The 26432-nt window shown below is 43.9% G+C and overlaps 9 non-coding genes across 9 annotated transcripts; all 9 read left to right on the forward strand.

Annotated features, from left to right (window-relative positions):
- Positions 1-123: 123 nt before the first annotated feature.
- On the forward strand, positions 124-314 carry LOC130349084 (U2 spliceosomal RNA). The gene has a single exon (XR_008886491.1). It is a non-coding gene; the product is annotated as a U2 spliceosomal RNA (small nuclear RNA).
- A 2080-nt stretch (positions 315-2394) lies between these two features.
- LOC130349086 (U2 spliceosomal RNA) lies at positions 2395-2585 on the forward strand. Its single transcript, XR_008886493.1, has one exon. It is a non-coding gene; the product is annotated as a U2 spliceosomal RNA (small nuclear RNA).
- A 2098-nt stretch (positions 2586-4683) lies between these two features.
- Positions 4684-4874, forward strand: LOC130349087 (U2 spliceosomal RNA). The gene has a single exon (XR_008886494.1). It is a non-coding gene; the product is annotated as a U2 spliceosomal RNA (small nuclear RNA).
- A 2068-nt stretch (positions 4875-6942) lies between these two features.
- Positions 6943-7133, forward strand: LOC130349253 (U2 spliceosomal RNA). Its single transcript, XR_008886644.1, has one exon. It is a non-coding gene; the product is annotated as a U2 spliceosomal RNA (small nuclear RNA).
- A 2100-nt stretch (positions 7134-9233) lies between these two features.
- Positions 9234-9424, forward strand: LOC130349251 (U2 spliceosomal RNA). The gene has a single exon (XR_008886642.1). It is a non-coding gene; the product is annotated as a U2 spliceosomal RNA (small nuclear RNA).
- Positions 9425-19080: 9656 nt separating this feature from the next.
- On the forward strand, positions 19081-19271 carry LOC130349088 (U2 spliceosomal RNA). The gene has a single exon (XR_008886495.1). It is a non-coding gene; the product is annotated as a U2 spliceosomal RNA (small nuclear RNA).
- Positions 19272-21350: 2079 nt separating this feature from the next.
- Positions 21351-21541, forward strand: LOC130349089 (U2 spliceosomal RNA). The gene has a single exon (XR_008886496.1). It is a non-coding gene; the product is annotated as a U2 spliceosomal RNA (small nuclear RNA).
- Positions 21542-23627: 2086 nt separating this feature from the next.
- LOC130349090 (U2 spliceosomal RNA) lies at positions 23628-23818 on the forward strand. Its single transcript, XR_008886497.1, has one exon. It is a non-coding gene; the product is annotated as a U2 spliceosomal RNA (small nuclear RNA).
- Positions 23819-25911: 2093 nt separating this feature from the next.
- LOC130349091 (U2 spliceosomal RNA) lies at positions 25912-26102 on the forward strand. The gene has a single exon (XR_008886498.1). It is a non-coding gene; the product is annotated as a U2 spliceosomal RNA (small nuclear RNA).
- Positions 26103-26432: the final 330 nt, after the last annotated feature.

The following is a 26432-nucleotide window of genomic DNA, read 5'->3' on the forward strand; positions in this document are numbered from 1 at the left end:
TACTGGTGGTTGACTGCCCCCCAGCCCAGAGTGTGCATGGAAAATTGTCTGGCAGCCTCCCTGACAGCAAGCAGTGATAGTGCCCATGAAGGGCACCTTGTTGGGCCCGCCCCTTTCACGGTTATCGCTTCTCGGCCTTTTGGCTAAGATCAAGTGTAGTATCTGTTCTTATCAGTTTAATATCTGATACGTCCCCTATCTGGGGACCATATATTAAATGGATTTTTGAGAACGGGGGCCGATTTCGAAGCTTGCTTCCGTCGCCCTATGCATTGACCCGATATGGCAGTATCTTCGGGTACAGTGCACCACCCCCTTACAGGGTTAAAAAGAAAGATTCCTACTTTCATTGCTACCTGCTTGCTGGCTAGCCAGCTAGCCAGCCCTGTGGGCCTTGCTGCTGCTGCAGCCAAAAAACAAAAGGTGGTGCTGCTGCTGCTTCTGCTTCTGCTTGTGTCTGGCCGCTGTTGGAGCGTCCAGGCACAGGACTTCTGCTGCTGCTGACTAAATGGCCTCCTTAATTGGATCATTTGAGTAGCCAGCACACCTGTGCAGGTAGGGCATGACATGATAGGCAGCTGCCTTGATAGCGGGTGGGTGCTGAATGTTCCTAATTGACAAAATAAGATTAATGCTTATGAAGAAATATAAAATCTCATCCCTTCCCCAATATCGCGCCACACCCCTACCCCTTAATTCCCTGGTTGAACTTGATGGACATATGTCTTTTTTCGACCGTACTAACTATGTAACTATGTAACATAACATGGGGGGGGGGGGGGTCTCCTGGCTGTTCACACAGGTGTGTCATTGCTGTACATTGACCATGCATTGCTTCTGTGGTATTGCAAAGGCAAAGACAAATGCTTCCAGCCATCCATTGCACTAATGGATTGGTCATCAGCTGGCTGTCTATGTCCCGCATCAATATAGACCAAAGTACAGAGGGTTAGGCTATGCTATTGTGCACCTACCTGATGCATCAGAAGGTGCGAGGCCCTTGCTAAATTCTGTGCACAGACTTTGAGATCTATACTTTAGACTGTATCTAAACCTGCTCCAACATGGACTGACATTCTGGCCTACTTTCAGCCGATGCGACTTGTCTGTCGCTGAACAGTCGCTTTTTATGTATTCAGCACCTATGTATAATGTTGTAAAAATGCTCTAGAAGCTAAAGTCGCAGAAATGTCACACATATTTGGCCTGCAACTTTCTGTGCGACAAATTCAGACAGGAAAAATCAGTATAAATCCTTCGAAAATTATCCCCCAGTGTCTCCATCTGCTGGCGGTATTGAATAAGCATTGCTGCACTGATGGGGTATGCATTAGACGAAAAAAAAGAAGAAAAAGAAGAATAATACGCCCAGAAAAGAGGCGAAAAGGAGAAAAACGTAAAAAAACGTGAAAAAAAAGTAAGAGGAAGAGAAGGGAAAAAAAGGTGGAAATGGGTTTAAAAGTGATTTCGGCGGAGAAATATATATATATATATATATATATATATATATATATTTATATATACGCGCACACACACACATATATATAAACGTATTCTCCGTTGAGATATTGCAGCCGCTGCTGTGTCCAGGCCCAGGAGCCTTAGCACTGTGCTGTGATGTCACTCAATACCACTGACATCACTAGGTGTAAACAACATCTCTCCTTTGCTGTGTATGTGACTATGGAGCTGTTTGGTGATGTCGTCTATTATGGCCTTCATAGAAGCAACAGGAGATTGTTGCATCCATCTAGAACCCTCAGAACTACAGTGCTATGATGTCACTCACTTCCACAGGCCTTGCAGAGTGTAAACAACAACAACCCAGCTTTGTTGTGTATGTAACCATAGGGATTTGTGATGTCACCTAGAACCTTCACAGCAGCGACAGCTTTATGAGGAGCATCAGCACTGCTCTGCCTGAGCAGAACCATCACCGCCATAGGTTGTCAAATAACCCGGGTTTAACCCACACAGGTAAGTCCAATGGGGTGCAGGCATGTCCTCTATGCTTACAGCTTCCCGTGGGTGTTGGTTTGATACCGTTTGGGGACAGCCAAGGAGGCATCTGCAGGCAACAAAGGTAGGTGTGTGCTTGTGTGTGTTTCCTATGCAGATCCTAAGCCCAGTGTCACATGCAAGTAGGAGGAGTAAGAAGGGTTCCTGGCAAATCCGGGTTATGGATTGCATTTAAAAAGGCCCCGTGGGAGTGCAATGGGCCCCTGTCTTGCTGCTTAGCAATAATGGTATGGGTTTAGGTTCTGCTGTGTGTACTGGTGGTTGACTGCCCCCCAGCCCAGAGTGTGCATGGAAAATTGTCTGGCAGCCTCCCTGACAGCAAGCAGTGATAGTGCCCATGAAGGGCACCTTGTTGGGCCCGCCCCTTTCACGGTTATCGCTTCTCGGCCTTTTGGCTAAGATCAAGTGTAGTATCTGTTCTTATCAGTTTAATATCTGATACGTCCCCTATCTGGGGACCATATATTAAATGGATTTTTGAGAACGGGGGCCGATTTCGAAGCTTGCTTCCGTCGCCCTATGCATTGACCCGATATGGCAGTATCTTCGGGTACAGTGCACCACCCCCTTACAGGGTTAAAAAGAAAGATTCCTACTTTCATTGCTACCTGCTTGCTGGCTAGCCAGCTAGCCAGCCCTGTGGGCCTTGCTGCTGCTGCAGCCAAAAAACAAAAGGTGGTGCTGCTGCTGCTTCTGCTGCTTCTGCTTCTGCTTGTGTCTGGCCGCTGTTGGAGCGTCCAGGCACAGGACTTCTGCTGCTGCTGACTAAATGGCCTCCTTAATTGGATCATTTGAGTAGCCAGCACACCTGTGCAGGTAGGGCATGACATGATAGGCAGCTGCCTTGATAGCGGGTGGGTGCTGAATGTTCCTAATTGACAAAATAAGATTAATGCTTATGAAGAAATATAAAATCTCATCCCTTCCCCAATATCGCGCCACACCCCTACCCCTTAATTTCCTGGTTGAACTTGATGGACATATGTCTTTTTTCGACCGTACTAACTATGTAACTATGTAACATAACATGGGGGGGGGTCTCCTGGCTGTTCACACAGGTGTGTCATTGCTGTACATTGACCATGCATTGCTTCTGTGGTATTGCAAAGGCAAAGACAAATGCTTCCAGCCATCCATTGCACTAATGGATTGGTCATCAGCTGGCTGTCTATGTCCCGCATCAATATAGACCAAAGTACAGAGGGTTAGGCTATGCTATTGTGCACCTACCTGATGCATCAGAAGGTGCGAGGCCCTTGCTAAATTCTGTGCACAGACTTTGAGATCTATACTTTAGACTGTATCTAAACCTGCTCCAACATGGACTGACATTCTGGCCTACTTTCAGCCGATGCGACTTGTCTGTCGCTGAACAGTCGCTTTTTATGTATTCAGCACCTATGTATAATGTTGTAAAAATGCTCTAGAAGCTAAAGTCGCAGAAATGTCACACATATTTGGCCTGCAACTTTCTGTGCGACAAATTCAGACAGGAAAAATCAGTATAAATCCTTAGAAAATTATCCCCCAGTGTCTCCATCTGCTGGCGGTATTGAATAAGCATTGCTGCACTGATGGGGTATGCATTAGACGAAAAAAAAGAAGAAAAAGAAGAATAATACGCCCAGAAAAGAGGCGAAAAGGAGAAAAACGTAAAAAAACGTGAAAAAAAAGTAAGAGGAAGAGAAGGGAAAAAAAGGTGGAAATGGGTTTAAAAGTGATTTCGGCGGAGAAATATATATATATATATATATATATATATATATATATATATATATATATATATTTATACGCGCACACACACACATATATATAAACGTATTCTCCGTTGAGATATTGCAGCCGCTGCTGTGTCCAGGCCCAGGAGCCTTAGCACTGTGCTGTGATGTCACTCAATACCACTGACATCACTAGGTGTAAACAACATCTCTCCTTTGCTGTGTATGTGACTATGGAGCTGTTTGGTGATGTCGTCTATTATGGCCTTCATAGAAGCAACAGGAGATTGTTGCATCCATCTAGAACCCTCAGAACTACAGTGCTATGATGTCACTCACTTCCACAGGCCTTGCAGAGTGTAAACAACAACAACCCAGCTTTGTTGTGTATGTAAACATAGGGATTTGTGATGTCACCTAGAACCTTCACAGCAGCGACAGCTTTATGAGGAGCATCAGCACTGCTCTGCCTGAGCAGAACCATCACCGCCATAGGTTGTCAAATAACCCGGGTTTAACCCACACAGGTAAGTCCAATGGGGTGCAGGCATGTCCTCTATGCTTACAGCTTCCCGTGGGTGTTGGTTTGATACCGTTTGGGGACAGCCAAGGAGGCATCTGCAGGCAACAAAGGTAGGTGTGTGCTTGTGTGTGTGTTTCCTATGCAGATCCTAAGCCCAGTGTCACATGCAAGTAGGAGGAGTAAGAAGGGTTCCTGGCAAATCCGGGTTATGGATTGCATTTAAAAAGGCCCCGTGGGAGTGCAATGGGCCCCTGTCTTGCTGCTTAGCAATAATGGTATGGGTTTAGGTTCTGCTGTGTGTACTGGTGGTTGACTGCCCCCCAGCCCAGAGTGTGCATGGAAAATTGTCTGGCAGCCTCCCTGACAGCAAGCAGTGATAGTGCCCATGAAGGGCACCTTGTTGGGCCCGCCCCTTTCACGGTTATCGCTTCTCGGCCTTTTGGCTAAGATCAAGTGTAGTATCTGTTCTTATCAGTTTAATATCTGATACGTCCCCTATCTGGGGACCATATATTAAATGGATTTTTGAGAACGGGGGCCGATTTCGAAGCTTGCTTCCGTCGCCCTATGCATTGACCCGATATGGCAGTATCTTCGGGTACAGTGCACCACCCCCTTACAGGGTTAAAAAGAAAGATTCCTACTTTCATTGCTACCTGCTTGCTGGCTAGCCAGCTAGCCAGCCCTGTGGGCCTTGCTGCTGCTGCAGCCAAAAAACAAAAGGTGGTGCTGCTGCTGCTTCTGCTGCTTCTGCTTGTGTCTGGCCGCTGTTGGAGCGTCCAGGCACAGGACTTCTGCTGCTGCTGACTAAATGGCCTCCTTAATTGGATCATTTGAGTAGCCAGCACACCTGTGCAGGTAGGGCATGACATGATAGGCAGCTGCCTTGATAGCGGGTGGGTGCTGAATGTTCCTAATTGACAAAATAAGATTAATGCTTATGAAGAAATATAAAATCTCATCCCTTCCCCAATATCGCGCCACACCCCTACCCCTTAATTCCCTGGTTGAACTTGATGGACATATGTCTTTTTTCGACCGTACTAACTATGTAACTATGTAACATAACATGGGGGGGGGGGGGGGGTCTCCTGGCTGTTCACACAGGTGTGTCATTGCTGTACATTGACCATGCATTGCTTCTGTGGTATTGCAAAGGCAAAGACAAATGCTTCCAGCCATCCATTGCACTAATGGATTGGTCATCAGCTGGCTGTCTATGTCCCGCATCAATATAGACCAAAGTACAGAGGGTTAGGCTATGCTATTGTGCACCAGAAGGTGCGAGGCCCTTGCTAAATTCTGTGCACAGACTTTGAGATCTATACTTTAGACTGTATCTAAACCTGCTCCAACATGGACTGACATTCTGGCCTACTTTCAGCCGATGCGACTTGTCTGTCGCTGAACAGTCGCTTTTTATGTATTCAGCACCTATGTATAATGTTGTAAAAATGCTCTAGAAGCTAAAGTCGCAGAAATGTCACACATATTTGGCCTGCAACTTTCTGTGCGACAAATTCAGACAGGAAAAATCAGTATAAATCCTTAGAAAATTATCCCCCAGTGTCTCCATCTGCTGGCGGTATTGAATAAGCATTGCTGCACTGATGGGGTATGCATTAGACGAAAAAAAAGAAGAAAAAGAAGAATAATACGCCCAGAAAAGAGGCGAAAAGGAGAAAAACGTAAAAAAACGTGAAAAAAAAGTAAGAGGAAGAGAAGGGAAAAAAAGGTGGAAATGGGTTTAAAAGTGATTTCGGCGGAGAAATATATATATATATATATATATATATATATATATATATACGCGCACACACACACATATATATAAACGTATTCTCCGTTGAGATATTGCAGCCGCTGCTGTGTCCAGGCCCAGGAGCCTTAGCACTGTGCTGTGATGTCACTCAATACCACTGACATCACTAGGTGTAAACAACATCTCTCCTTTGCTGTGTATGTGACTATGGAGCTGTTTGGTGATGTCGTCTATTATGGCCTTCATAGAAGCAACAGGAGATTGTTGCATCCATCTAGAACCCTCAGAACTACAGTGCTATGATGTCACTCACTTCCACAGGCCTTGCAGAGTGTAAACAACAACAACCCAGCTTTGTTGTGTATGTAACCATAGGGATTTGTGATGTCACCTAGAACCTTCACAGCAGCGACAGCTTTATGAGGAGCATCAGCACTGCTCTGCCTGAGCAGAACCATCACCGCCATAGGTTGTCAAATAACCCGGGTTTAACCCACACAGGTAAGTCCAATGGGGTGCAGGCATGTCCTCTATGCTTACAGCTTCCCGTGGGTGTTGGTTTGATACCGTTTGGGGACAGCCAAGGAGGCATCTGCAGGCAACAAAGGTAGGTGTGTGCTTGTGTGTGTGTTTCCTATGCAGATCCTAAGCCCAGTGTCACATGCAAGTAGGAGGAGTAAGAAGGGTTCCTGGCAAATCCGGGTTATGGATTGCATTTAAAAAGGCCCCGTGGGAGTGCAATGGGCCCCTGTCTTGCTGCTTAGCAATAATGGTATGGGTTTAGGTTCTGCTGTGTGTACTGGTGGTTGACTGCCCCCCAGCCCAGAGTGTGCATGGAAAATTGTCTGGCAGCCTCCCTGACAGCAAGCAGTGATAGTGCCCATGAAGGGCACCTTGTTGGGCCCGCCCCTTTCACGGTTATCGCTTCTCGGCCTTTTGGCTAAGATCAAGTGTAGTATCTGTTCTTATCAGTTTAATATCTGATACGTCCCCTATCTGGGGACCATATATTAAATGGATTTTTGAGAACGGGGTCCGATTTCGAAGCTTGCTTCCGTCGCCCTATGCATTGACCCGATATGGCAGTATCTTCGGGTACAGTGCACCACCCCCTTACAGGGTTAAAAAGAAAGATTCCTACTTTCATTGCTACCTGCTTGCTGGCTAGCCAGCTAGCCAGCCCTGTGGGCCTTGCTGCTGCTGCAGCCAAAAAACAAAAGGTGGTGCTGCTGCTGCTTCTGCTGCTTCTGCTTCTGCTTGTGTCTGGCCGCTGTTGGAGCGTCCAGGCACAGGACTTCTGCTGCTGCTGACTAAATGGCCTCCTTAATTGGATCATTTGAGTAGCCAGCACACCTGTGCAGGTAGGGCATGACATGATAGGCAGCTGCCTTGATAGCGGGTGGGTGCTGAATGTTCCTAATTGACAAAATAAGATTAATGCTTATGAAGAAATATAAAATCTCATCCCTTCCCCAATATCGCGCCACACCCCTACCCCTTAATTCCCTGGTTGAACTTGATGGACATATGTCTTTTTTCGACCGTACTAACTATGTAACTATGTAACATAACATGGGGGGGGGGGGGGTCTCCTGGCTGTTCACACAGGTGTGTCATTGCTGTACATTGACCATGCATTGCTTCTGTGGTATTGCAAAGGCAAAGACAAATGCTTCCAGCCATCCATTGCACTAATGGATTGGTCATCAGCTGGCTGTCTATGTCCCGCATCAATATAGACCAAAGTACAGAGGGTTAGGCTATGCTATTGTGCACCTACCTGATGCATCAGAAGGTGCGAGGCCCTTGCTAAATTCTGTGCACAGACTTTGAGATCTATACTTTAGACTGTATCTAAACCTGCTCCAACATGGACTGACATTCTGGCCTACTTTCAGCCGATGCGACTTGTCTGTCGCTGAACAGTCGCTTTTTATGTATTCAGCACCTATGTATAATGTTGTAAAAATGCTCTAGAAGCTAAAGTCGCAGAAATGTCACACATATTTGGCCTGCAACTTTCTGTGCGACAAATTCAGACAGGAAAAATCAGTATAAATCCTTAGAAAATTATCCCCCAGTGTCTCCATCTGCTGGCGGTATTGAATAAGCATTGCTGCACTGATGGGGTATGCATTAGACGAAAAAAAAGAAGAAAAAGAAGAATAATACGCCCAGAAAAGAGGCGAAAAGGAGAAAAACGTAAAAAAACGTGAAAAAAAAGTAAGAGGAAGAGAAGGGAAAAAAAGGTGGAAATGGGTTTAAAAGTGATTTCGGCGGAGAATATATATATATATATATATATATATATATATATATATATATATATATATATATACGCGCACACACACACATATATATAAACGTATTCTCCGTTGAGATATTGCAGCCGCTGCTGTGTCCAGGCCCAGGAGCCTTAGCACTGTGCTGTGATGTCACTCAATACCACTGACATCACTAGGTGTAAACAACATCTCTCCTTTGCTGTGTATGTGACTATGGAGCTGTTTGGTGATGTCGTCTATTATGGCCTTCATAGAAGCAACAGGAGATTGTTGCATCCATCTAGAACCCTCAGAACTACAGTGCTATGATGTCACTCACTTCCACAGGCCTTGCAGAGTGTAAACAACAACAACCCAGCTTTGTTGTGTATGTAACCATAGGGATTTGTGATGTCACCTAGAACCTTCACAGCAGCGACAGCTTTATGAGGAGCATCAGCACTGCTCTGCCTGAGCAGAACCATCACCGCCATAGGTTGTCAAATAACCCGGGTTTAACCCACACAGGTAAGTCCAATGGGGTGCAGGCATGTCCTCTATGCTTACAGCTTCCCGTGGGTGTTGGTTTGATACTGTTTGGGGACAGCCAAGGAGGCATCTGCAGGCAACAAAGGTAGGTGTGTGCTTGTGTGTGTGTTTCCTATGCAGATCCTAAGCCCAGTGTCACATGCAAGTAGGAGGAGTAAGAAGGGTTCCTGGCAAATCCGGGTTATGGATTGCATTTAAAAAGGCCCCGTGGGAGTGCAATGGGCCCCTGTCTTGCTGCTTAGCAATAATGGTATGGGTTTAGGTTCTGCTGTGTGTACTGGTGGTTGACTGCCCCCCAGCCCAGAGTGTGCATGGAAAATTGTCTGGCAGCCTCCCTGACAGCAAGCAGTGATAGTGCCCATGAAGGGCACCTTGTTGGGCCCGCCCCTTTCACGGTTATCGCTTCTCGGCCTTTTGGCTAAGATCAAGTGTAGTATCTGTTCTTATCAGTTTTATATCTGATACGTCCCCTATCTGGGGACCATATATTAAATGGATTTTTGAGAACGGGGGCCGATTTCGAAGCTTGCTTCCGTCGCCCTATGCATTGACCCGATATGGCAGTATCTTCGGGTACAGTGCACCACCCCCTTACAGGGTTAAAAAGAAAGATTCCTACTTTCATTGCTACCTGCTTGCTGGCTAGCCAGCTAGCCAGCCCTGTGGGCCTTGCTGCTGCTGCAGCCAAAAAACAAAAGGTGGTGCTGCTGCTGCTTCTGCTGCTTCTGCTTGTGTCTGGAATACTTGTGAGAAAAAAGACCAATGGATCCAGGCGCTGCTCTATCCAGGTATACACAGGATGCAGGTAAGTGTTCTTAATCAAGCAATTTTATTGAACACAAAACAACAAAAGGATCATGACGCGTTTCATTAATTGCTCCACACGGTTTGTTGTTTATCTCCTTGTGTGTCCATGTGGCCTACAGTACGTGGGTCGTACTACCCAATGCCTCAGGGAGAGGATCAACAAACATCGTAGCAATGCAAATTTAGGGTTCACCTTGCATAGTGTATCTCGGCATCTGCTGACCCACCATCAGTCTGATTTCAGTTGCATGAAACTTCAGGCTATAGAAAATATTGCACTTGATAATTCCCAGAGATTCAGCTTATTGAGAAGGAGAGAGAATTTCTGGATCTTTAAACTCCGTACCCTTGTACCGTCTGGTTTGAATGAGTTGGTGGAGACTGCCTTGTGATATTGCAACATTCAGCGGTTATAACATCTTAATAGCTTTATTTTTCCATTAATTATCATTATTTTTTTTTTTTTTTTAATATTTTTTTTTAATATTTTTTTTTTTTTATTTTTTATTTTTTTTTAAATCTTTTAGATATGGGTATATGATTGTGTAGACATACTGGATGGGGACGCCTTTTGTCTAAGTATTTATCATCACATTTTGTTAGTAGCTGTCACAGCGTTGACTCCTTATTTATACTATTTTATTATTAAGATCCAGACTTAATTTTATTAGTATTTTAATGTACATTTATTTTGTGTATTTATATATATCAATTCATTTTTTATGTAATCATGTACTGTTTATAGGGATCATCGCATTTTTTATTAATTATTTTCTATCAATTAATTTATTCTGGCGTGTTAAATAATTTATTATGTGTGTTCAGAAGGTACATTTTAGTTTGTGGTTGTTGCTGTTAGAAACGCCCGATATGGACATCCTAAGGCGTTTTTTTTTTATTATTATTATTTTTTTAATTTTTTTTTAATTTTTTTTTTTTTTTTTTTTTTTTTTTTTAATTCCCACCCTTTAACATGGGATATTGTGGATTACTTATATCTCTTGCCTTCATTTCATTTATTTATTTTTGTATTTATTTTACCTTTTTCTTCCATAGATGGTGTTGTTCCCTATGTTGTTTACTCACTATGTTGGGCGCTCCGCTGCAAGCCGCGCCCTGTGGACTGTGATTGGTTGTTTTCCGTTCAGAGACGTCTGCTTGGCAACGCGTCCGTGGATACTCCTGTCACTGCTATGCCGGTGCGTGCTGCGAGTGGAGCGCCTTACAATAGACCGATGCCATTGTTTATGTTTATTTTCAGCCACATGGCTATGTTGTTTACCTCGTCAGAGCTCCCGCATGTGTTTGTCACATTGCCGATTCCACCCATGTTATATCACTTAGTACTGTTTATATTGATGTTATATTATCATAATCGAACGCACACCTGTATGTTTTAGACAATAATTATTTTCTGCTGTTTCTACATGTAAATTAAGTTTTTTGTAAGTGGACTGGATGTGACATCACATTCAGCCCACCCCTTCCTGACCTGTACCTCCTCCACCTTGCCATTATATAAAGGGTGCTTGTTGTAGCAGCACCTAGATCATCTGAGGAAGGGGAATTTACCCCGAAACGCGTCATGATCCTTTTGTTGTTTTGTGTTCAATAAAATTGCTTGATTAAGAACACTTACCTGCATCCTGTGTATACCTGGATAGAGCAGCGCCTGCATCCATTGGTCTTTTTTCTCACAAGTATTCCAGTTTCTACAGGGCGTTGACACGCTCCTGTGACCATCAGGCTCGGCAGCTCATCCAACTCTATCTGGTACCCCAATCAAGGGGTGATATGCGCAATTCTTCTACTTTAAGGTGAGCGGCCACCCTGACTTAAGTCCTGGGTGTACATTCAGCATACTTTTTGGTTCCCTCACCTGCCAAGGGTAATACACGAGGCGCTGCCTCCCGGTTGTCTTTTTTGTCTTTATTTCTTCGTAGGTCTTGGCTGTCCAGGAGGACAGACCAATAGGTGCATTTGTGCCCACTACCGGAGCGACTCGTGTAAAATCCATATCTTACACATCTATTTCTGGAGTACACTTCCCTCCAGTGACTGGCATCATGGATCTAAAGGATTCCCGTCTGAACAAAAGATCTACATTCTTCAACTCTATGATCTCCACAGAACCCGTGAGAACGGAAGATCTCCTTTCATCCAATGCATTAACAGGTACGCCTGATGAACTGGCTCGTATGAAATCTCTCTTCTTTGAACTAGAGAAACTTTCCCTTGAGGAAACCCAACATCATTTAGACAGTTCATTTTTAGAGGTATACCTGGCAGAACAGATCATTCCACGTGGACTGAGATTGCGCCCTCTACCTACGTTTGAGGATGATTCCGAGTTCTGTGGATCTTGGGACCATGCACTTAATTTCTGCTCTAACACCATTTTGAAACTTTTGAGAGACAAACGTAACATCTTAGTTGAAAACGTTTCAAATAGGATAGACTCATGTATTTTGTTACTTTCAGCGTATGAACACTTACCAGAGTATGCGTCATGGCTCTCTAGTTTTAAGAGGAAAGTACATAAGTTTGAAGTAGACATTATGCACAAAAAGATAGGCAAACTAAATAGAGATAGGGACGATTATAGGTCCAACAATATCCGTTATTGGTTAAATAACCATACCCATTTAAAACATACAGATAACCAATTATCCTCTGCACAACAATCAGACACCTGCCTGCCTAACACACCGGCATTTTCCAGTCACAAACCCAATTTTACTAGACAGCGCAAAATATCACTTTCCAACCGGAATAAGCAGAATTTGAATACATATCAACATCCACGGACCTTTAAGGCTTCCAATCATCAGGGTAATCAATACCCTAACAAAAGAAAAGCAATAAATCATGTTACTAAGCCGGTTATTCAGTCCAACACTGTCAATAATAAAAATAATGTTCATAACAAAAATAGTAATACTAATATAAACATTTCTTCAATTAGATCTCAACCCATTAATGTTGCGAATAGTCTAGTTAAATCCAATACACAGTCACTTGGCAACCTTTGTGTTACAACTAATCATCCAGTACCTCTAATTCCCGAGGTGATTCATAGTAACCATTTAGCACCTCTAATTCCTGAGGTGATACATAGTACCACTTTAGTATCCACTACTGATAGTGCTTTGCCATCTACAGAACAAGTAGGCTATTGTTCTGTATCCAATAATGTTTCACAGGATTTGTTGGACCTCCTTGAGTTTTTACCAAGCGGGACCAACAATCTTCCCACAGGGAGGTTTGATAACAGCGATAATTCGCTGCTAGAGGACTCCCTTATTACGGTACACCATGTCACACCCAGTACTTCAACTTCAGTCATAGAACACCAGTTTTATACCCCAACAGGACCTAATATCTCCCTTTCAGCCCTCACTATACATGAGGATCCTGATCTAGATGACTCCATCCAAGCCAACACAACAGCTTTTTTAGGGCTTCCTCAAATTGTGAACATTACCCCTCCCAATTTGAAAACACTGGAATCCCAGCCAGTAGAGACGGTACATGTAGCCCCACCATTAGGTCTAAAAAGAAAAGACAGAGGAAAAGAGGGTGCAGAGGAGGAGGTAAGAGACGAAAAGAAAAAGAGAACAAACCATCACAACCAACTACAGAAACGGTAACTACCGTGAACATTTTTAATTTGTCTAAATATATCTTGGATGAGATTGAGTTAGATGTACTTAGAAAAGGCTTATCTTTCTGTCCGACTGATAAGTCCAATAATTTTAATTTATTTATGGATCTTAATAATTTTATTAGGAAGTTAACTATCAAGCGGTTTTTTGCTATGAAGGACACAGAGGGCCCCACCAACTCTGAGTATAACCCCATCACCACTTATGTTGAGACCCTGGATCCACCCCCCATTTGCACTGGGGTTCGCCCTAAATCTACTTTTTTTCCCCTGCAAGCCAGGGGTTGCTTTATTGAGACCTTCTTTGCTTTGGTCAACACTGATCTAGAGGGTCTCTCTAAAGGCAACCAGAAAAAGCCCAGTAATATCAATCAGAAGGAAGCTTTGGCCATCAAACAATTGGCGGACAATGCAAACATTGTTATTAAGTCTGCAGATAAGGGGGGGGGAATTGTTATCATGGACCGGGACAACTATATTAAAGAAGCACTCAGACTACTATCAGACACTAAGTTTTATAGACCCCTTTCTTTTAATCCTACTACTATTTATTTGAAAGAGTTGCATATTTTGGTGATGAAAGGCTATACGGAAGGTGTTCTTACCAAGTCAGAAAAAGATTACCTACTAGTTACAGAACCCGCACTTCCCCTTTTTTACTTTTTACCCAAAATCCACAAGTGTGTCATGAACCCCCCAGGTCGTCCGATAGTGTCAGGGATTAATTCCCTGACCGCGAATTTGTCACACTATGTGGATTTATTACTCCAGAAACATGTGATAGGCTTAAAATCCTTTCTAAAAGACACAGCTCAATTTATTAACAGTGTGGTTGATACAACATGGGAAGACCATTTTCTTTTGGTCACCATGGATGTTTCTTCTTTGTATACGGTGATTGACCATGAATTAGGAGTAAACGCTGTCAAACAGTTTTTATTACGAGATCTTAACATGCCTGATGTCCAGAGAGAGTTTGTATTGGAAAGCCTGATGTTCATTTTAAAACACAATTACTTCGAGTTTCAAAAACAAATCTACTCGCAAGACACGGGTACCGCTATGGGTTCTAAGATGGCGCCCAGTTTTGCGAATCTATTTGTGGGGCTTTTTGAGGAGACGGTCATATATACCCATCCCCTTTTTGTACATTGTCATTTGTTTAAAAGGTATATTGATGATATTTTTTTTATCTGGGATGGTGGTAGTTTGGAGCTCAATAGATTTTTAACGGATCTTAATTTAAATCAATGGGGCCTTAATTTTACGCAGTCTGTTTACAATAACCATGCAGAATTCCTAGATGTGGTAGTCTTTCATGATGAGTCCAAAAAACTGCACACTAAGACGCACTTTAAAGCGGTAGATAGTAATAGTTACTTAGATTTTGGTAGTCCCCATTTTAAAAAATGGCTGACTAATATCCCTTTCGGACAGTTTAAAAGGATCCGTAGAAACTGTACCCTTCAGAGCGACTTTGATAAGCAAAGTAAAACACTAGAAGCAAGATTTGCTGCTAAAAGATATCCAAGGAAACTGGTTAAAGCGTCACTTGATAGAGCCAGACCCCTAACCCAAAAAGAGTGTCTTGTTCCAAAAGATATAACTGAGCATACGGAACAAAAAACTGTACCCGATTGGGCGGGCAACTTTATTACTACTTTTAATCAGGACCATCAGGCCATTAGGAACATTTTTAATACACATTGGCATGTTTTATGTAAGGATCCTTTTTTGAATTCATTACTACCACCTAAGCCTGGCATCACTTTCAGAAGAGGCCGCACTTTAAAGAATATTTTAGCGCCAAGTAGACTAAAGGCACCCAAGAAGGTTTCAGAGACCTTTTTAACCACAGTTGGGACGTTTAAATGTGGACACAACAGATGTAAGTGCTGCGACTCAATTGTGAGTCGCAGTAAAACATTTGTTTCCACTGTCTCCCATGAAAGTTTTAAAACTAAAACATTCATTAATTGCTCCACACGGTTTGTTGTTTATCTCCTTGAGTGTCCATGTGGCCTACAGTACGTGGGTCGTACTACCCAATGCCTCAGGGAGAGGATCAACAAACATCGTAGCAATGCAAATTTAGGGTTCACCTTGCATAGTGTATCTCGGCATCTGCTGACCCACCATCAGTCTGATTTCAGTTGCATGAAACTTCAGGCTATAGAAAATATTGCACTTGATAATTCCCAGAGATTCAGCTTATTGAGAAGGAGAGAGAATTTCTGGATCTTTAAACTCCGTACCCTTGTACCGTCTGGTTTGAATGAGTTGGTGGAGACTGCCTTGTGATATTGCAACATTCAGCGGTTATAACATCTTAATAGCTTTATTTTTCCATTAATTATCATTATTTTATTTTTTTATTTTTTTATATTTTTTTTTTTTTTATTTTTTTTTTTTTTTTTTTTTAAATCTTTTAGATATGGGTATATGATTGTGTAGACATACTGGATGGGGACGCCTTTTGTCTAAGTATTTATCATCACATTTTGTTAGTAGCTGTCACAGCGTTGACTCCTTATTTATACTATTTTATTATTAAGATCCAGACTTAATTTTATTAGTATTTTAATGTACATTTATTTTGTGTATTTATATATATCAATTCATTTTTTATGTAATCATGTACTGTTTATAGGGATCATCGCATTTTTTATTAATTATTTTCTATCAATTAATTTATTCTGGCGTGTTAAATAATTTATTATGTGTGTTCAGAAGGTACATTTTAGTTTGTGGTTGTTGCTGTTAGAAACGCCCGATATGGACATCCTAAGGCGTTTTTTTTTTTTATTATTATTATTTTTTTAATTTTTTTTTAATTTTTTTTTTTTTTTTATTCCCACCCTTTAACATGGGATATTGTGGATTACTTATATCTCTTGCCTTCATTTCATTTATTTATTTTTGTATTTATTTTACCTTTTTCTTCCATAGATGGTGTTGTTCCCTATGTTGTTTACTCACTATGTTGGGCGCTCCGCTGCAAGCCGCGCCCTGTGGACTGTGATTGGTTGTTTTCCGTTCAGAGACGTCTGCTTGGCAACGCGTCCGTGGATACTCCTGTCACTGCTATGCCGGTGCGTGCTGCGAGTGGAGCGCCTTACAGTAGACCGATGCCATTGTTTATGTTTATTTTCAGCCACATGGCTATGTTGTTTACCTCGTCAGAGCTCCCGCATGTGTTTGTCACATTGCCGATTCCACCCATGTTATATCACTTAGTACTGTTTATATTGCGTTATATTATCATAATCGAACGCACACCTGTATGTTTTAGACAATAATTATTTTCTGCTGTTTCTACATGTAAATTAAGTTTTTTGTAAGTGGACTGGATGTGACATCACATTCAGCCCACCCCTTCCTGACCTGTACCTCCTCCACCTTGCCATTATATAAAGGGTGCTTGTTGTAGCAGCACCTAGATCATCTGAGGAAGGGGAATTTACCCCGAAACGCGTCATGATCCTTTTGTTGTTTTGTGTTCAATAAAATTGCTTGATTAAGAACACTTACCTGCATCCTGTGTATACCTGGATAGAGCAGCGCCTGCATCCATTGGTCTTTTTTCTCACAAGTATTCCAGTTTCTACAGGGCGTTGACACGCTCCTGTGACCATCAGGCTCGGCAGCTCATCCAACTCTATCTGGTACCCCAATCAAGGGGTGATATGCGCAATTCTTCTACTTTAAGGTGAGCGGCCACCCTGACTTAAGTCCTGGGTGTACATTCAGCATACTTTTTGGTTCCCTCACCTGCCAAGGGTAATACACGAGGCGCTGCCTCCCGGTTGTCTTTTTTGTCTTTATTTCTGCTTGTGTCTGGCCGCTGTTGGAGCGTCCAGGCACAGGACTTCTGCTGCTGCTGACTAAATGGCCTCCTTAATTGGATCATTTGAGTAGCCAGCACACCTGTGCAGGTAGGGCATGACATGATAGGCAGCTGCCTTGATAGCGGGTGGGTGCTGAATGTTCCTAATTGACAAAATAAGATTAATGCTTATGAAGAAATATAAAATCTCATCCCTTCCCCAATATCGCGCCACACCCCTACCCCTTAATTCCCTGGTTGAACTTGATGGACATATGTCTTTTTTCGACCGTACTAACTATGTAACTATGTAACATAACATGGGGGGGGGGGGTCTCCTGGCTGTTCACACAGGTGTGTCATTGCTGTACATTGACCATGCATTGCTTCTGTGGTATTGCAAAGGCAAAGACAAATGCTTCCAGCCATCCATTGCACTAATGGATTGGTCATCAGCTGGCTGTCTATGTCCCGCATCAATATAGACCAAAGTACAGAGGGTTAGGCTATGCTATTGTGCACCTACCTGATGCATCAGAAGGTGCGAGGCCCTTGCTAAATTCTGTGCACAGACTTTGAGATCTATACTTTAGACTGTATCTAAACCTGCTCCAACATGGACTGACATTCTGGCCTACTTTCAGCCGATGCGACTTGTCTGTCGCTGAACAGTCGCTTTTTATGTATTCAGCACCTATGTATAATGTTGTAAAAATGCTCTAGAAGCTAAAGTCGCAGAAATGTCACACATATTTGGCCTGCAACTTTCTGTGCGACAAATTCAGACAGGAAAAATCAGTATAAATCCTTAGAAAATTATCCCCCAGTGTCTCCATCTGCTGGCGGTATTGAATAAGCATTGCTGCACTGATGGGGTATGCATTAGACGAAAAAAAAGAAGAAAAAGAAGAATAATACGCCCAGAAAAGAGGCGAAAAGGAGAAAAACGTAAAAAAACGTGAAAAAAAAGTAAGAGGAAGAGAAGGGAAAAAAAGGTGGAAATGGGTTTAAAAGTGATTTCGGCGGAGAAATATATATATATATATATATATATATATATATATATATATATATACGCGCACACACACACATATATATAAACGTATTCTCCGTTGAGATATTGCAGCCGCTGCTGTGTCCAGGCCCAGGAGCCTTAGCACTGTGCTGTGATGTCACTCAATACCACTGACATCACTAGGTGTAAACAACATCTCTCCTTTGCTGTGTATGTGACTATGGAGCTGTTTGGTGATGTCGTCTATTATGGCCTTCATAGAAGCAACAGGAGATTGTTGCATCCATCTAGAACCCTCAGAACTACAGTGCTATGATGTCACTCACTTCCACAGGCCTTGCAGAGTGTAAACAACAACAACCCAGCTTTGTTGTGTATGTAACCATAGGGATTTGTGATGTCACCTAGAACCTTCACAGCAGCGACAGCTTTATGAGGAGCATCAGCACTGCTCTGCCTGAGCAGAACCATCACCGCCATAGGTTGTCAAATAACCCGGGTTTAACCCACACAGGTAAGTCCAATGGGGTGCAGGCATGTCCTCTATGCTTACAGCTTCCCGTGGGTGTTGGTTTGATACCGTTTGGGGACAGCCAAGGAGGCATCTGCAGGCAACAAAGGTAGGTGTGTGCTTGTGTGTGTGTTTCCTATGCAGATCCTAAGCCCAGTGTCACATGCAAGAAGGAGGAGTAAGAAGGGTTCCTGGCAAATCCGGGTTATGGATTGCATTTAAAAAGGCCCCGTGGGAGTGCAATGGGCCCCTGTCTTGCTGCTTAGCAATAATGGTATGGGTTTAGGTTCTGCTGTGTGTACTGGTGGTTGACTGCCCCCCAGCCCAGAGTGTGCATGGAAAATTGTCTGGCAGCCTCCCTGACAGCAAGCAGTGATAGTGCCCATGAAGGGCACCTTGTTGGGCCCGCCCCTTTCACGGTTATCGCTTCTCGGCCTTTTGGCTAAGATCAAGTGTAGTATCTGTTCTTATCAGTTTAATATCTGATACGTCCCCTATCTGGGGACCATATATTAAATGGATTTTTGAGAACGGGGGCCGATTTCGAAGCTTGCTTCCGTCGCCCTATGCATTGACCCGATATGGCAGTATCTTCGGGTACAGTGCACCACCCCCTTACAGGGTTAAAAAGAAAGATTCCTACTTTCATTGCTACCTGCTTGCTGGCTAGCCAGCTAGCCAGCCCTGTGGGCCTTGCTGCTGCTGCAGCCAAAAAACAAAAGGTGCTGCTTCTGCTGCTTCTGCTTCTGCTTGTGTCTGGCCGCTGTTGGAGCGTCCAGGCACAGGACTTCTGCTGCTGCTGACTAAATGGCCTCCTTAATTGGATCATTTGAGTAGCCAGCACACCTGTGCAGGTAGGGCATGACATGATAGGCAGCTGCCTTGATAGCGGGTGGGTGCTGAATGTTCCTAATTGACAAAATAAGATTAATGCTTATGAAGAAATATAAAATCTCATCCCTTCCCCAATATCGCGCCACACCCCTACCCCTTAATTCCCTGGTTGAACATGATGGACATATGTCTTTTTTCGACCGTACTAACTATGTAACTATGTAACATAACATGGGGGGGGGGGGGGGTCTCCTGGCTGTTCACACAGGTGTGTCATTGCTGTACATTGACCATGCATTGCTTCTGTGGTATTGCAAAGGCAAAGACAAATGCTTCCAGCCATCCATTGCACTAATGGATTGGTCATCAGCTGGCTGTCTATGTCCCGCATCAATATAGACCAAAGTACAGAGGGTTAGGCTATGCTATTGTGCACCTACCTGATGCATCAGAAGGTGCGAGGCCCTTGCTAAATTCTGTGCACAGACTTTGAGATCTATACTTTAGACTGTATCTAAACCTGCTCCAACATGGACTGACATTCTGGCCTACTTTCAGCCGATGCGACTTGTCTGTCGCTGAACAGTCGCTTTTTATGTATTCAGCACCTATGTATAATGTTGTAAAAATGCTCTAGAAGCTAAAGTCGCAGAAATGTCACACATATTTGGCCTGCAACTTTCTGTGCGACAAATTCAGACAGGAAAAATCAGTATAAATCCTTAGAAAATTATCCCCCAGTGTCTCCATCTGCTGGCGGTATTGAATAAGCATTGCTGCACTGATGGGGTATGCATTAGACGAAAAAAAAGAAGAAAAAGAATAATAATACGCCCAGAAAAGAGGCGAAAAGGAGAAAAACGTAAAAAAACGTGAAAAAAAAGTAAGAGGAAGAGAAGGGAAAAAAAGGTGGAAATGGGTTTAAAAGTGATTTCGGCGGAGAAATATATATATATATATATATATATATATATATATATATATACGCGCACACACACACATATATATAAACGTATTCTCCGTTGAGATATTGCAGCCGCTGCTGTGTCCAGGCCCAGGAGCCTTAGCACTGTGCTGTGATGTCACTCAATACCACTGACATCACTAGGTGTAAACAACATCTCTCCTTTGCTGTGTATGTGACTATGGAGCTGTTTGGTGATGTCGTCTATTATGGCCTTCATAGAAGCAACAGGAGATTGTTGCATCCATCTAGAACCCTCAGAACTACAGTGCTATGATGTCACTCACTTCCACAGGCCTTGCAGAGTGTAAACAACAACAACCCAGCTTTGTTGTGTATGTAACCATAGGGATTTGTGATGTCACCTAGAACCTTCACAGCAGCGACAGCTTTATGAGGAGCATCAGCACTGCTCTGCCTGAGCAGAACCATCACCGCCATAGGTTGTCAAATAACCCGGGATTAACCCACACAGGTAAGTCCAATGGGGTGCAGGCATGTCCTCTATGCTTACAGCTTCCCGTGGGTGTTGGTTTGATACCGTTTGGGGACAGCCAAGGAGGCATCTGCAGGCAACAAAGGTAGGTGTGTGCTTGTGTGTGTGTTTCCTATGCAGATCCTAAGCCCAGTGTCACATGCAAGTAGGAGGAGTAAGAAGGGTTCCTGGCAAATCCGGGTTATGGATTGCATTTAAAAAGGCCCCGTGGGAGTGCAATGGGCCCCTGTCTTGCTGCTTAGCAATAATGGTATGGGTTTAGGTTCTGCTGTGTGTACTGGTGGTTGACTGCCCCCCAGCCCAGAGTGTGCATGGAAAATTGTCTGGCAGCCTCCCTGACAGCAAGCAGTGATAGTGCCCATGAAGGGCACCTTGTTGGGCCCGCCCCTTTCACGGTTATCGCTTCTCGGCCTTTTGGCTAAGATCAAGTGTAGTATCTGTTCTTATCAGTTTAATATCTGATACGTCCCCTATCTGGGGACCATATATTAAATGGATTTTTGAGAACGGGGGCCGATTTCGAAGCTTGCTTCCGTCGCCCTATGCATTGACCCGATATGGCAGTATCTTCGGGTACAGTGCACCACCCCCTTACAGGGTTAAAAAGAAAGATTCCTACTTTCATTGCTACCTGCTTGCTGGCTAGCCAGCTCTGTGGGCCTTGCTGCTGCTGCAGCCAAAAAACAAAAGGTGGTGCTGCTGCTGCTTCTGCTGCTTCTGCTTCTGCTTGTGTCTGGCCGCTGTTGGAGCGTCCAGGCACAGGACTTCTGCTGCTGCTGACTAAATGGCCTCCTTAATTGGATCATTTGAGTAGCCAGCACACCTGTGCAGGTAGGGCATGACATGATAGGCAGCTGCCTTGATAGCGGGTGGGTGCTGAATGTTCCTAATTGACAAAATAAGATTAATGCTTATGAAGAAATATAAAATCTCATCCCTTCCCCAATATCGCGCCACACCCCTACCCCTTAATTCCCTGGTTGAACTTGATGGACATATGTCTTTTTTCGACCGTACTAACTATGTAACTATGTAACATAACATGGGGGGGGGGGGGGGTCTCCTGGCTGTTCACACAGGTGTGTCATTGCTGTACATTGACCATGCATTGCTTCTGTGGTATTGCAAAGGCAAAGACAAATGCTTCCAGCCATCCATTGCACTAATGGATTGGTCATCAGCTGGCTGTCTATGTCCCGCATCAATATAGACCAAAGTACAGAGGGTTAGGCTATGCTATTGTGCACCTACCTGATGCATCAGAAGGTGCGAGGCCCTTGCTAAATTCTGTGCACAGACTTTGAGATCTATACTTTAGACTGTATCTAAACCTGCTCCAACATGGACTGACATTCTGGCCTACTTTCAGCCGATGCGACTTGTCTGTCGCTGAACAGTCGCTTTTTATGTATTCAGCACCTATGTATAATGTTGTAAAAATGCTCTAGAAGCTAAAGTCGCAGAAATGTCACACATATTTGGCCTGCAACTTTCTGTGCGACAAATTCAGACAGGAAAAATCAGTATAAATCCTTAGAAAATTATCCCCCAGTGTCTCCATCTGCTGGCGGTATTGAATAAGCATTGCTGCACTGATGGGGTATGCATTAGACGAAAAAAAAGAAGAAAAAGAAGAATAATACGCCCAGAAAAGAGGCGAAAAGGAGAAAAACGTAAAAAAACGTGAAAAAAAAGTAAGAGGAAGAGAAGGGAAAAAAAGGTGGAAATGGGTTTAAAAGTGATTTCGGCGGAGAAATATATATATATATATATATATATATATATATATATATATATATATACGCGCACACACACACATATATATAAACGTATTCTCCGTTGAGATATTGCAGCCGCTGCTGTGTCCAGGCCCAGGAGCCTTAGCACTGTGCTGTGATGTCACTCAATACCACTGACATCACTAGGTGTAAACAACATCTCTCCTTTGCTGTGTATGTGACTATGGAGCTGTTTGGTGATGTCGTCTATTATGGCCTTCATAGAAGCAACAGGAGATTGTTGCATCCATCTAGAACCCTCAGAACTACAGTGCTATGATGTCACTCACTTCCACAGGCCTTGCAGAGTGTAAACAACAACAACCCAGCTTTGTTGTGTATGTAACCATAGGGATTTGTGATGTCACCTAGAACCTTCACAGCAGCGACAGCTTTATGAGGAGCATCAGCACTGCTCTGCCTGAGCAGAACCATCACCGCCATAGGTTGTCAAATAACCCGGGTTTAACCCACACAGGTAAGTCCAATGGGGTGCAGGCATGTCCTCTATGCTTACAGCTTCCCGTGGGTGTTGGTTTGATACCGTTTGGGGACAGCCAAGGAGGCATCTGCAGGCAACAAAGGTAGGTGTGTGCTTGTGTGTGTGTTTCCTATGCAGATCCTAAGCCCAGTGTCACATGCAAGTAGGAGGAGTAAGAAGGGTTCCTGGCAAATCCGGGTTATGGATTGCATTTAAAAAGGCCCCGTGGGAGTGCAATGGGCCCCTGTCTTGCTGCTTAGCAATAATGGTATGGGTTTAGGTTCTGCTGTGTGTACTGGTGGTTGACTGCCCCCCAGCCCAGAGTGTGCATGGAAAATTGTCTGGCAGCCTCCCTGACAGCAAGCAGTGATAGTGCCCATGAAGGGCACCTTGTTGGGCCCGCCCCTTTCACGGTTATCGCTTCTCGGCCTTTTGGCTAAGATCAAGTGTAGTATCTGTTCTTATCAGTTTAATATCTGATACGTCCCCTATCTGGGGACCATATATTAAATGGATTTTTGAGAACGGGGGCCGATTTCGAAGCTTGCTTCCGTCGCCCTATGCATTGACCCGATATGGCAGTATCTTCGGGTACAGTGCACCACCCCCTTACAGGGTTAAAAAGAAAGATTCCTACTTTCATTGCTACCTGCTTGCTGGCTAGCCAGCTAGCCAGCCCTGTGGGCCTTGCTGCTGCTGCAGCCAAAAAACAAAAGGTGGTGCTGCTGCTGCTTCTGCTGCTTCTGCTTCTGCTTGTGTCTGGCCGCTGTTGGAGCGTCCAGGCACAGGACTTCTGCTGCTGCTGACTAAATGGCCTCCTTAATTGGATCATTTGAGTAGCCAGCACACCTGTGCAGGTAGGGCATGACATGATAGGCAGCTGCCTTGATAGCGGGTGGGTGCTGAATGTTCCTAATTGACAAAATAAGATTAATGCTTATGAAGAAATATAAAATCTCATCCCTTCCCCAATATCGCGCCACACCCCTACCCCTTAATTCCCTGGTTGAACTTGATGGACATATGTCTTTTTTCGACCGTACTAACTATGTAACTATGTAACATAACATGGGGGGGGGGGGGGTCTCCTGGCTGTTCACACAGGTGTGTCATTGCTGTACATTGACCATGCATTGCTTCTGTGGTATTGCAAAGGCAAAGACAAATGCTTCCAGCCATCCATTGCACTAATGGATTGGTCATCAGCTGGCTGTCTATGTCCCGCATCAATATAGACCAAAGTACAGAGGGTTAGGCTATGCTATTGTGCACCTACCTGATGCATCAGAAGGTGCGAGGCCCTTGCTAAATTCTGTGCACAGACTTTGAGATCTATACTTTAGACTGTATCTAAACCTGCTCCAACATGGACTGACATTCTGGCCTACTTTCAGCCGATGCGACTTGTCTGTCGCTGAACAGTCGCTTTTTATGTATTCAGCACCTATGTATAATGTTGTAAAAATGCTCTAGAAGCTAAAGTCGCAGAAATGTCACACATATTTGGCCTGCAACTTTCTGTGCGACAAATTCAGACAGGAAAAATCAGTATAAATCCTTAGAAAATTATCCCCCAGTGTCTCCATCTGCTGGCGGTATTGAATAAGCATTGCTGCACTGATGGGGTATGCATTAGACGAAAAAAAAGAAGAAAAAGAATAATAATACGCCCAGAAAAGAGGCGAAAAGGAGAAAAACGTAAAAAAACGTGAAAAAAAAGTAAGAGGAAGAGAAGGGAAAAAAAGGTGGAAATGGGTTTAAAAGTGATTTCGGCGGAGAAATATATATATATATATATATATATATATATATATATATATATATATACGCGCACACACACACATATATATAAACGTATTCTCCGTTGAGATATTGCAGCCGCTGCTGTGTCCAGGCCCAGGAGCCTTAGCACTGTGCTGTGATGTCACTCAATACCACTGACATCACTAGGTGTAAACAACATCTCTCCTTTGCTGTGTATGTGACTATGGAGCTGTTTGGTGATGTCGTCTATTATGGCCTTCATAGAAGCAACAGGAGATTGTTGCATCCATCTAGAACCCTCAGAACTACAGTGCTATGATGTCACTCACTTCCACAGGCCTTGCAGAGTGTAAACAACAACAACCCAGCTTTGTTGTGTATGTAACCATAGGGATTTGTGATGTCACCTAGAACCTTCACAGCAGCGACAGCTTTATGAGGAGCATCAGCACTGCTCTGCCTGAGCAGAACCATCACCGCCATAGGTTGTCAAATAACCCGGGTTTAACCCACACAGGTAAGTCCAATGGGGTGCAGGCATGTCCTCTATGCTTACAGCTTCCCGTGGGTGTTGGTTTGATACCGTTTGGGGACAGCCAAGGAGGCATCTGCAGGCAACAAAGGTAGGTGTGTGCTTGTGTGTGTGTTTCCTATGCAGATCCTAAGCCCAGTGTCACATGCAAGTAGGAGGAGTAAGAAGGGTTCCTGGCAAATCCGGGTTATGGATTGCATTTAAAAAGGCCCCGTGGGAGTGCAATGGGCCCCTGTCTTGCTGCTTAGCAATAATGGTATGGGTTTAGGTTCTGCTGTGTGTACTGGTGGTTGACTGCCCCCCAGCCCAGAGTGTGCATGGAAAATTGTCTGGCAGCCTCCCTGACAGCAAGCAGTGATAGTGCCCATGAAGGGCACCTTGTTGGGCCCGCCCCTTTCACGGTTATCGCTTCTCGGCCTTTTGGCTAAGATCAAGTGTAGTATCTGTTCTTATCAGTTTAATATCTGATACGTCCCCTATCTGGGGACCATATATTAAATGGATTTTTGAGAACGGGGGCCGATTTCGAAGCTTGCTTCCGTCGCCCTATGCATTGACCCGATATGGCAGTATCTTCGGGTACAGTGCACCACCCCCTTACAGGGTTAAAAAGAAAGATTCCTACTTTCATTGCTACCTGCTTGCTGGCTAGCCAGCTCTGTGGGCCTTGCTGCTGCTGCAGCCAAAAAACAAAAGGTGGTGCTGCTGCTGCTTCTGCTGCTTCTGCTTCTGCTTGTGTCTGGCCGCTGTTGGAGCGTCCAGGCACAGGACTTCTGCTGCTGCTGACTAAATGGCCTCCTTAATTGGATCATTTGAGTAGCCAGCACACCTGTGCAGGTAGGGCATGACATGATAGGCAGCTGCCTTGATAGCGGGTGGGTGCTGAATGTTCCTAATTGACAAAATAAGATTAATGCTTATGAAG

Source organism: Hyla sarda, unplaced genomic scaffold, assembly GCF_029499605.1.
Source record: "Hyla sarda isolate aHylSar1 unplaced genomic scaffold, aHylSar1.hap1 scaffold_91, whole genome shotgun sequence".
NCBI classification, from domain to species: Eukaryota; Metazoa; Chordata; class Amphibia; order Anura; family Hylidae; genus Hyla; species Hyla sarda.